Below are 12,537 nucleotides of genomic sequence, written 5' to 3'. Positions count from 1 at the left end.
TCATCCTCAGGGTGGAAACAAGTGTTCAAGATTCTGGCTTGTCTGGGGATTGCTTAAGGATCTGATACCTCTATCACCTAAATTGGAGCCCTAGCCCTAGAGATGACATAGGTTGGAAGTTTCTAAAACCAGAGGACAGTGCCTGGAAATATTAGGATTGTAGTTCTAGAGACAGACCCAAGGGAAGCAAGAGATCAGTCAACATTTGAGAACTCTTAAAACCTCTATCTGTATTCCCTAGTGAAGAGCTACTGCAGCACAAGTCCAGTTCATAAAGACATAAATAAGTGGTTGTTTTTGTTTTTTCCAAATGCCCAGATCTCAAGAAAATGTCACAAAGAAAAGTTACAAAGAAATAGGGAAACATGACCCACGGAACAAAATAATACTTGAGAAGTGAAGTGAAAGTTGCTCAGTTGTGTCCGACTCTTTACAACCCCACAGACTATACAGTCCACGGAATTCTCCAGGCCAGAAAACTGGAGTGGGTAGCTGGTCCCTCCTCCAGGGGATCTTCCCAACCCAGGGATTGAACCCAGGTCTCCCGCATCACAGGTGGGTTCTTTACCAGCTGAGCCACAAGGGAAGCCCAATACTAGAGAAACTAACCCTAAAGAAATTGGAAGTCTATGAGCTGACTCACTAGGAATTTAAAGTAACTATCTTAAAGGTGCTGAATGAGCTGAAGGAAAATGTGTATGTGTCTGTGTGTGTGTTAGTCACTCAGTTGTGTCTGACTCTTTGTGACCCCATGGAGCTTGTCAGGCTCCTTTGTCCATGGAATTCTCCAGGCAAGAATACTGGTGTGGGTAGCCATTCCCTTCTCTAGGGGATTGTCCTGACCTATGGATCAAACCCGGGTCTTCTGCACTGCAGGCAGATTTTTTACCATCTGAGCCACTAGGGACGCCCAAAAGAAAACATATACAGACAGCTAAATGAAATAAAGAAAATAATTCATGAACAAAATGAAAATATTAACAAAAAAATGACTATTAAAAAAAGTACTAAAAGGAAATTCTAGAGTTGAAAAATAAAATAACTCAGTTGAAAAAGTCACAAACAGTACAAAAATTGATGCAATCTGGCAGAAGAAAAAAATCAGCAAATCTGAAAACAGTTCATTTCAAATCATTGAGTGAAGGAAGAAAAGAATAAAATGTAAAGAGAGATGGTATGGTCCACATGACAGAGTAGGAAGACCCTGAACTCACCTCCTTCCACAGGAACACCAAAATGACAATGATATATGAAGAAACTATCAGAGATAAAAGATCAGAAGACCAGCAGAAAAGATCTTCTACAACTAAAGATGTAAAGAGGGAATCACAACAAGATGGATGGGAAGAGTGGAGACACAGTGCAGTCAAGACCCATAACCTGGGGCGAGCAACCTACAAATGGAATAATTTCAATTCCAGAAGTTCTTCCCAAGGAGCAAGCTCTGCAGCCTGGGATTCTTGCGCTGGAAAGACAAGCCCACAGAACATATGACTTTGAAGGCCAGGAGAGCTTACTTTCAGGAAAGCCAGACGACTGTGGGAAATAGAGACTCTTTTAGAATATATTTACTTATTTATTGCTTTAATTTTTGCTGCACTGGATCTTCATTGCTGTGCATGGGCTTGTCTAGTTGTGGCAAGTGGGGGCTAACCTTTGTTGTAGTATGCAGGCTTCTCATTGCAGTGGCTTCTCTTGTTGTAGAAAACAGGCTCTAGAGTATGCAGCCTTTAGTAATTGCAGTGCATGGGTTCAGTAGTTTTCATTCACAGGTTCTAAAGCATACGCTCAGTAGTTGTGGCACATGGGCTTAGTTGCTTTGTAGCATGAGGGATCTTCCCAGACAAGGGGTCCAACCCATATCCCCTGCATTGGCAGGTGGATTCCTAACTACTGGACCACAAGGGAAGTCCTCAGACTCTACTCTTCAAGGGTGCACACAAAACCTCAGACAGTCCAGAACCCAGGGCAGAAGTAGTAACTTAAAAAGAGCCTGCATCAGACCCAGCTACTGATCTTGGAGAGACCCTCGGGGAGGCAGGAAGCCACTAGATCTCACCCTGTGCACAGAGACACTGGGGGCAGCTATTTTGTGAAACTCAATTCTAGCACAAGAACAGTGGTGCTAGCAAGAGTCATTTTGGAATCCTCCCTCAAGCTTATCAGTGCTGAGATCTGGCACTGCTTCTCAGCACCAGTACTGGGACACCTCAGGCCAAGCAACTAGCTGTGAGGGGACACAGCAACAGGCCTGTTGCCTTAAGGATCCCTGAGCCCATAACTGTGTCAGGACTCGGCCCTGCCTACCAGCAGGCCCTGCACCTAGCCTCAATTGCTAGCAGACAAGCATCGAGGCCAGGCATACCTGGACTCCAGCCCTTCACACCAGTGGGCTAAAACACCAACTCCAGAACTTCCAGGGCCATGCAATCAGAGACCTTAGGACCCGGAGAAGAAAGAAAACCAAGATGCCCACTCTTACCACTTTTATTCAACATAGCATTGAAAGTCATAGCCATAACAATTAGGCAAGAAAAAGAAATAAATAAAAGGAATCCAAATTGCAAAGGAAGAAGTAAAACTGCTGTTTGTAGATTACATGATACTATAGATTGAAAATCCTAAAGATGCTACCAGAAAACTATTAGAGCTCATTGGTGAATCTGGTAAAATTTCAGGATACAAATTAATATACAGAAAGCTATTGTATTTCTATACACTAACAGTAAGCTATTGAAAGAAGAAATGAAGAAAACAATAAAAGTAGGAGAAATGAAGAGAAGAATAAATCTAATAAATGAGGTAAAAGGCCTGTACTCAGGAAACTATAAGACACTGATTCAAAAAAAATTGAATATTATGACACAAACAGGTGGGAAGTTAAACTATGCTCATTAATTGGAAGAATTAATATTGTGCAAATGAGCAGACTACCCAAGGAAATCTACAGATTCAATGCAATCTCTGCCAAAACACAAATGGCATTTTTCACAGAACTAGAACAAATAATTCTGAAAGTTATAAGGAAATACAAAAAGACCACAAATAGCAAAACAATTTTTATACAGAAAAATAAAGCTAAAAGTACCAACCACCTTGATTTCAAACTATACTACAAAGCTACAGTATCAAAATAGTATTGTACTCATACAAAAACAGACACATAGATCAATGGAACAGAATAACAAGCCCAGAAATAAACTCACACATATGTGGTCAAATAATTCATGAGAAAAGAGGCAAGAGTATACAATGGGGGAAAGGAAGTCTCTTCAATAAATGGTGTTAGATCTGTCCTTAGACAAGGGAAACAAAAGCAAAAATAAGCAAATGGGACTACATCAAACTTAAAAGCTTTTGCACAATGAAAAAACTATGAAAGATGTATTAAATAAGAGAATATATTTACAAACAATATATCCAATAACAGATTAATATGCAAAATATACAAAGAATTAATACAATGCAGTATCAAGAAAGCAAACACCCCAAATAAAAATTGGGCAGAAGGGACTTCCTTGGTGATCCAGTGGCTAAGACTCTGTGCTCCCAATACAGGGGTCCCAGGTTCCATCCCTGGTCAGGGAACTAGATCCCACATGCCACAAGTAAAGATCCCACATGCTACAGTGAAGATTGAAGATCCCATGTGCCACAGCTAAGACCCAGCACAACCAAATAAATAACTAAATATTTTTTTAAAAGGGCAGAGGATCTGAACAGACATTTTTCTGAAGAAGGCATACAGATGGCTAATGAGCACATGAAAATATACTCAGCATCACTAAATCATCAGGGACAGCCAAATCAAAACCACAATGAGTTATCAACTCATACTTGGCTATTATAAAAAAAAACACCAAGAACTTCCCTGGTGGTTCACTGGTTAAGAATCTCCCTTCCAAAGCAGGGGACGCAGGTTTGACCCCTGGTTGGGGAAATGGGATCCCACATGCTGAGGGGCAACTAAGCCCGTGTGTCACAACTAGAAAGCCCACGCATCACAGACAGCCTATGCCCTGCAACTACTGGGCCCTGGAGCCCATGTGCCACAGTCAGGGAGACTCCCACATGCCACAGTGAGGGTCCCACGGCCGTGACTAAGGCCCAGCACAGGCATATCAATAAACACCTTAAAACTCACAGTGTCATGGGATTCACCTTTAAAAACACAACAGATAATGTGTCAGGAAAGCTGTGAACAAAGGGAACACTTATGCACTGTTGGTGGAAAGATAAATTGGCACAGCCACTATAGAATGCAATTTGGAGATTTCTCCAAAAATTAAAAATAGAACTACCACATGATTAGCAACTTCACTCCTGGGTATTTCTTAGATGAAAACAAAAACACTAATTAGTATCCCATGTTCTTCACTGTACTACTTACAATATCCAAGATATGGAAGCAGTGTAAGTGTTTATCAATAGGTGAATGGGTAAAGATGTGGAGTGTATATACTTAGCCATAATAAAAAATAATGAAATCTTGCCATTTGCAACAAAATGGATGGGCCTTGAGGATATTATGCAAAGTGAAATAAGTCAGACCAAGTAAGGCAAATTCTGTATGATTTCATTTATATATGGAATTCAAAAAACAAAACAAATGAACAAATAGCAAAACAACTACAGTTATAGATGCAGAGAACAAATCAGTGTTTGACAGAGGAGGAGGAAAGAAAGTTGACAGGAAGAGGAAAGAAACTGGTGAGGGAGATTAAGAGGTTCAAACTTTCAATTGCAAAATAATTGAGTTGTGGGTATGAAATGAACAGTGTGCGGAATAGTCAATAAACGTAATATATGTGTATAGTGACACCATTATCCAGACTTATCATAGTGATTATTTGAAAATATTAATATATAGAAATATCAAATTACTATATTGTGTAACAGGAACTAACATATTCTTATAGATCAACTATACTTCAAAAACAAATGATAGAAAAATAGATCAGATTTGTGGTTACCAGAGGCAGAGGATAGGGGAAGGGGGAATTGGATGGAGGCAGTCAAAAGGTACAAACTTCCAGTTTTAAGATAAGTAAGTACTAGGGATGTAATGGACAGCATGATAAATGTAATTAATGCTGCTATATATTCTATATGGAAGTTGTTTAGAGAGTAAATCCTGGAGTTGTCATCGCAAGGAAAATTGTTTTCTAGTTCTTTAATTTTGTATCTATGTGAAAGAATAAATGTACTAAACTTGTGATAATCATTTCATAATATATGTAATTCAAATCATTATGCTGTAAACTGTAAACTTACACAGTGCTGCATATCAATTATATCTCAATAAAACTGGAAGAAAAAAGTGAAGAGAGCCTAAGGCACTTATGAGATATGAGCAAGTGGACTAGTACATGCATAACAGAAGTCTAGAAAGAAAACAGAGAAACAAAGGAACAGAGAGCTTATTTGAAAAAATAATAGAAAACTTTCCAAACCTGAGGGATAAAACAGGCATACAAATTCTAGAAGCTCAACAGTATATAACAAGAATAGATCCAAAGAGTTTCACACACAGACACATTTTATTCAATGTCAGAAGTTACACACAGAGAGCAAAAAGTGAGCTTCATAAGATTACCTGCAAATTTCTTATGAAGACTCTTGCAAGCCAGGAAACTTCCCTGGTGGTCCAGTGGTTAAAAATCGACCTGCAAATTCGGGAGACACAAGTTCAATCACTGGTCCAGGAAGATGCCACGTGTTTCAGGACAACAAAGCCCATGTGCCACAGCTGCTGAAGTTTGCAAGCTTCAACAAGAGCCCGCAAGCTGTAACAAGAGAAGCCACCACAAGGAGAAGCCCACTCAATCAGTGAAGATTAGCCCCTGCTCACTGAAAATAGAGAAAGCCTGTGTGCAGCCAAAAATAAATAAATTTTCTTTAAAGTTTTAAAAATTTAAAAACAAAAGCAAAACAAAAAAATCTTGCAAGCCAGAAGGAAGTAGGGTGATATATTCAAAGAGCAGTGAGAAGGGCGAAAATCTACCAACCAAAGATATTGTGTCTAGCAAATTTTCTTTGGAAATTAAAGAATTTAAACTCTTCAGAGAAACAAAAGCTGAGGGAGTTTATCATCACTGGATCTGACCTGTTTTTTTTTTTTTTTAAAAGCTAAACTGAGGTGTTCAATTGAAATGAAAGGATACTAGAAAACAATAAAATGGAATACAAAAATACTAGGTTCTTGGTAAATGTAAACACTCGGACATATAGTAACCTATATTATTCTAACTTGGTGCATAGAGTTTGAATAATAAAAATAGTTTTAATTTTAAAATTACTTGTTTACTTATTTTTGGCTGTGCTGGGACTTTGTTACTGCGTGTGGACTTTGTCTAGTTGTGGAGGGCAGCCTTCTCACTTCGGTGGCTGCTCCTATTGCAGACCACGGGCTCTAAGGCAAAAGCGCTTCAGTAGTTGGGTGCACAGCCTCAGTAGCTGCAGCTCCTAGGCTCTAGGGGGCAGGCTCAGCGGCTGTGGGGCACAGGGTTAGTTGCCTGATGGCACTGGGATAGTCCCAGACCAGGAACTGAACCCAGGTCCTCTACATTGCCCGCTGGATTCCTAACCACTGGACCACCAGGGAAGTCCTAAAGAAAAAAAATTTAAAAACCATACAAAGTAGACATTTTATTGATATTTGTGATTCAAATTATATTGCTATCAGTTTAAAATAGAATGTTATAACTTGAAGATGTTTTTATATAAATGCAATGATAACTACAAAGAAAATGTCTATAGAATATATACAAAAGGAAATGAGGTAATCAAAGCACATCACTACAAAAAATCAACAAAACACAAAGGAACATAGCTAAATGAATGATGAGATAAAGAAAGCTAGAAAACAAAATTGCAATAAAAAGTCCTTTCATATCAGTAATCAAATTAAAAGTGGATGAATGGTGATTGACAATAGCATCGTAGTGGCATAAGATATACTCCCCCATTTTTGACAACTAATTAGATGTTGATCCATGAACAAAAGTGCCTCAGAGGGAGCTGTGGGACACAGCATCACATATCAAGGGACCCTGGAGGACTATCATTCACCCGTATATCTGAAAATACACAAAAGAACCTTGGTAAGAACTGTATATCAAGCAGATGTACAACTTGCCCATCTCTTTTCACCATGACTGGAGAAAAAACATGGGGAGCAGACACCCATGGGCAAGAGAATTTTTAGAAGTCCAGCATACCCGAGGACAGCTTCTAACACCCATCAGAGAGAAGATGAAAGTTTGGAAACACAGAGGAGAGGAAGAGATTTTAGCAGGGCTGCTCCCCACTCCCCTGTCCAGAGCAATATTGCAAGGGACTAAGCTGTTAGGTGTGGGCAAATTCTTCCCACAGGAGAGTTTGAAAGCAGTGAATGAGTTCCCAGCTATCCTGGTTGTGTGGGTTGTGCCCAGAGAAACCCATATTTTACCAGCAGAGCCCTGAGTACCGAAAAGAGACCTCTATGACAAGTGGGATAAGGGAGAAAGAGAGAAGCAGATAAGGATTCCCAAGATTAAAGCGCCTAGACTGCTGACTGCTTTAGGACTTTAGCAGGAAGTCAGCCCCATAAGCCTCTTGGAGTATCCCTACTGAGCATCTTCCCATATGGTCTGAAGGTACACAAAACACCCCACACTAAACCCCAACTTGCAAGTGCTCTGTCCCCAGATCCTTGTAAGAAAGAGCTCCCAGGTGCAGAAGCTACAGCAGGTCCAGTAGTCATAATGCTCCCAGCAAAATCATAGTGCTCCCAGGGTCTGTGGGCAAAAAGAAAACCATAAACTGGAGCTATAGTACAACTTTTTGAAAAACAAAAATATTTCCAGCAGCTAGCCTCATGATTTGTAAGAATAAGAGAAGACATTAAAGTCAAATAAATCTGCCACAAGAGGGAGCAAGAAGAATGAGGACTGGGAAGTGTTAGTTGCTCAGTTGTGTCAGACTTTGTGACGATATGGACTGGAGCCCGCCAGGCTCCTCTGCCCATGGAATTTTTCAGACAAGAATACTGGAGTGGGTTGCCATTCCCTTCTCCAGGGGATCTTCTCAACCCGGGGATCAAACCCGGGTCTCTTGCATTGCAGGCAGATTCTTTACCATTTGAGCCACCAGGGAAGCCTAGAGAAGGACTTCATAATCTAGGAAACCTCAGAAAGAGCTACACCAACTAATCTATCTGAAGGCAAGCAATAAAGATTTAAGGAAGCGTCTGCTACTTCAAATATGAAAGCAGCAATGCAAAACTACAAAAAAGAAAAGAAAAAGAAAAATCAAGAAAATATGTCATCACCAAAAGATACCAAAAACTACACAATCAAGCTCCAAACAACAGAATATTGCAAGCTGGCTAATGAAGAATTAAAAATAGATGTTTTGAAGATACTCAATAAGCTTCCAGAAAACTCAGAAAGACAGTTCAGTAATATCAGGAAGCTCTTTACTAAATAGATAGAAACCATAAAAAATAAAACAGAAATTCTGTAGCTGAATAATTATTGAATGAGCTAAAGCATGCAGAGAGAACATCTGTAGTAGAGTAGAGCAGATGGAAGAGAAGAGCAAGGGCTTAGAGGACAGGACTTTTGAAATAACACAGAAAAAAAAAAAGAATAAAGAATTAGAAAGAGTGAAGAAAGCCTGCGTGATCAATGGGAATACATCAAAAAACAAATATTAGAATAATCTATATTCCATAAGAGTAAAAGTGAAAGAAGATTATAGAAAATTTATTTAAAGGAATAATAGTTAGGGAGTTCTCTGGTGGTCAAGTGATTAGATTAGGAGTCCAGGTTTTCACTGCTGTGGCCTGCCAGTCCTGGAGGTGAACTGAGATCCTGCAAGCTGTGTGGCATAGCCAAAAATGTGTTTGTTTGTTTCTTTGTTTTTGTAAATAAAGTAAAAAATGAGGGAATAATAGCTGAGAAATTCCCACATCTGGACAAAGACTTGGATATCCAACTTACGGAGCTAATAGATCATCCTATTATTTTCAATGACAAAAGACCATCTTCAAGACACATTATAATAAAACTGAAGTGAAAAATCAAAAATAAATTAATATTAAAGGCAGCAGGGAATAGGGGCACGTAATCTACAAAGGAACCTCTGTTAGGCTATCCGTGAATTTTTCAGCAGAAACTCTATAGGCCAGTACAGGGTGGAATACTTTATTCAAACCATTGAAAGAGCAGAAAAAGTCAGCCAAGAATACTCTGTATGGCAATGTTATTGTTCAGATATGAAGGAGAAATAATTTCCCAGACAAAGACAAATGGATGGAGTTCACCACAACTAGACTTGCTTTTGCAAGGAATGGTAAAAAGAGTTCCTCAAACTGAAATGAAGACATGATAGTCAGCAACATAAAAACATATGAAAGTACACATCACACTGTTAAAGATGAAAACCACGTGGTCAGATTTAGAACAATCTAATTCTATAGTAGAGTGGTATATTAACATATCTATGGCATAAAAGTAAAGAGCACTAAAATAACTAGCGTGAATTAGCAATCTAATTCTATAATAGAGTGGTATATTAACATATCTATGGCATAAAAGTAAAGAGCACTAAAATAACTAGAGCGAGTAGTGATGAGACATCAGTATCATGATGCTGTGAGTCCTTCTTTCTCTCCTCTTTGATACTTTTGTTGTTATGGTTTAGTTGCTAAGTCGTGTCCGACTCTTTGCAACCCCATGTTCTTAGCAGGCCCTGCTCCTCTGTTCTTCACCATCTCCTGGAGCTTGCTCCAATTCATGTTCATTGAATCAGAGATTCTATCTAACCATCTCATCCTCTGCCACCCTCTTCTCCTTTCGCTTTCAGTTTTCCCCAGCATCAGGGTCTTTTCCAAAGAGTTGGCTCTTTGCATCAGGTGGTCAAAGTATTGGAGCTCAGCATCAGTCTTTCCAATTAATATTCAGGGTTGATTTCCTTTATGATGATGTACTCTGCATATAATTTAAGTTAGCAGGGTGACAATATACAACCTTGTTGCACTCCTTCCCCAGTTTTGAACCAGTTCTATGTTCAGTTCTAACTGTTGCTTCTTGACCTGCAAACAGGTGTCTCAAGAGACAGCTAAGGTGGTCTGGTATTCCCATCACTTTAAGAATTTTCCATGGTTTGTTGTGATCCACACTGTCAAAGGCTTTAGTGTAGTCAATGAAGCAGAGGTAGATGTCTTTCTGGAACTCCCTTGCTTTCTCCATGATCCAGTGAATGTTGGCAACTTGATCTCTGGTTCTTCTGCCTCTTTGAAACCCAGCTTGCACACCTGGAAGTTCTTGGTTCACATACTGTGGAAGCCTGGCTTGAAGAATTTTGTGCATAACCCTGCTAGCATGTGAAATGAGCACAACTATACAGTAGTTTGAACATTCTTTGATTAATATCAGTACATTATGGCTGGATCCCTAATGCACTCCTGTAAATGGCAATTAAGAAAGTACACGCCTTTGCAGACAGACAGCAAACAAATGCGGAGAGTCAGCCCAGCTCTATGGAGCTGGAAGAAGAATCAAAAACAGCAGCAACTCAGGAAACCATTTTAAAGAAAACAAATGGGAGGCTGTCAGCACCCCGCCTGGCTTTCTGGGAAGAAGCCAGGTCTTCTTCCCAGAGGAGGCATGTAATGTCAGGAATTCCACCCCCACCCCCATCATCAGAGGACACTAGAAGAATGGAGCAAGTGCATCCACAGAAAAAAGGTCTGAGAAACTCAGGATCCCATGCTGAACTGACTGGGGGAAGTTCTCTGTCTCTCAAAGAGAACAGTAAGATTCGAAGCGGTGATTGATTCTTAGAATGTGAAGACAGCAACACAAGACTTTAAGGAACATGGAATACCAAGGAAACATGACACCACCAAAGGGACACAAAAATTTCCAGTTACTGACCCCAAAGAAATATAGAAATATAAAAAAGATAAAAAAAAGAAAGATCTTTGTTTTTGAAAGATAAAAAATTGTCAAACATTTCACTATGTAACTAGGGGGAAAAGGGAGAAAACTCAAATAAATAAAATCAGACTCAAAGTGTAGACATAACAACTGATACCATAAAAACACATATAATTGCCAGAGATTACTATAAATGACTGCATGCCAAAGATTTGGGTACCTTAGAAAATAGATAAAATCCTACACATTACCTACAGAGACTGAATAAGTAAGAAATAGAAAATCTGAACAGACTAATTAAACAAGTAAGAAGACAGAATCAGCAATCAAAAACCTCCCAACACAGAGAAGTCCAAGACCAGATGATTTAGCTGGTGAAATCAACCAAACAATATCAATCTTTCTCAAACTCTTCCAAAAACTGAAATGGAGGAAACATTCCCAAATTCATTTTACAAAGCCAGTATTACCCTGATACCATGGTTAGATAAGGACAAAATAAGTAAAGAAAACTATAAATCAATATCCCTGATGAGTGTAGATTTAAAAATTCTAAATGATATATTAGAAAACTAAATTCACCAACAAGTTAAAAGGATCATATAACATGATCAAGTGGGATTTATCCCTGGGATGCAAAGATGGTTCAACACATGTAAATCAATGTGTGATATCATATTAATGAAATGAAACATAAAAATGGTATGGTCATCTAAATAAATGCAGGAAAAGCAACTGACAAAAAACATCTCTTCATGATACAAACCATCAACAAATTGGATATAGAAGGAATATACATCAACATAATAAAGACCATATAGACAAACCTACAGCAAATATCAGAATCAAAAAGTGAAAGGTTGTAAGGGTTGTAAGCTTTTTCTCCAAAATCAGGAATAAGACAAGGATGTCCACTATTCCTGCTCTTATTCAACATAGTACTGTAAGTCCCTGGTGGCTCAGATGGTAAAGAATCTGCCTGTAATGCAGGAGACCCCAGTTTGATTCCTGGGTTGGGAAGATCCAGGGGGATAGGCTACCCACTCCAGTATTCTTGGGCTTTCCTGGGGGCTCAGCTGGTAAGGAATCCACCTACAATGCAGGAGACCTGGGTTCGATCCCTGGGTTGGGAAGATCCCCTGGAGAAGAGAAAGCCTACACACTCTAGTATTCTGGCCCGGAGAATTCCATGGACTCTACAGTCTGTGGGGTTGCAAAGAGTCAGACAGGACTGAGTGACTTTCACTTTTCACTGTAAGTCGTAATTAGAGGAATCAGACACAATAAATAATTAAAAGGCATGCAAATAAGAAAGAAAGAAGCAAAATACTCATTATTTGCAGATGATAAGATCTAATTTGCAGAAAGTACTAAAGATTTGACCATAAAACTATTAGAAATAGTCAACAATTTTAGTAGAATCGGTGAATATAAAGTCAACATACAGAAATCAATTAGACTCAGTTCAGTTCAGTTCAGTTCAGTCGCTCAGTCATGTCCGACTCTTTGAGACCCCATGAATCACAGCACGCCAGGCCTCCCTGTCCATCACCAACTCCCGGAGTTTACTCAAACTCATGCCCATCGAGTCAGTGATGCACTAAAAATGAAA

The 12,537-nt window shown here is 39.2% G+C and overlaps 1 long non-coding RNA gene across 1 annotated transcript in view; it reads right to left on the bottom strand.

Annotated features, from left to right (window-relative positions):
* Window positions 1–12,537, bottom strand: part of LOC122682778 — a 72,495-nt gene that overhangs the window by 14,955 nt on the left and 45,003 nt on the right. Inside the window, exon 3 of the long non-coding RNA XR_006337515.1 lies at window positions 5,597–5,666. This is a non-coding gene — a long non-coding RNA (uncharacterized LOC122682778). The remainder of the gene's footprint in view (window positions 1–5,596; window positions 5,667–12,537) is intronic.

The sequence above is a fragment of the Cervus elaphus genome, chromosome 24 (assembly GCF_910594005.1).
Source record: "Cervus elaphus chromosome 24, mCerEla1.1, whole genome shotgun sequence".
NCBI classification, from domain to species: Eukaryota; Metazoa; Chordata; class Mammalia; order Artiodactyla; family Cervidae; genus Cervus; species Cervus elaphus.
This window is presented reverse-complemented; position numbering and strand designations above follow the sequence as displayed.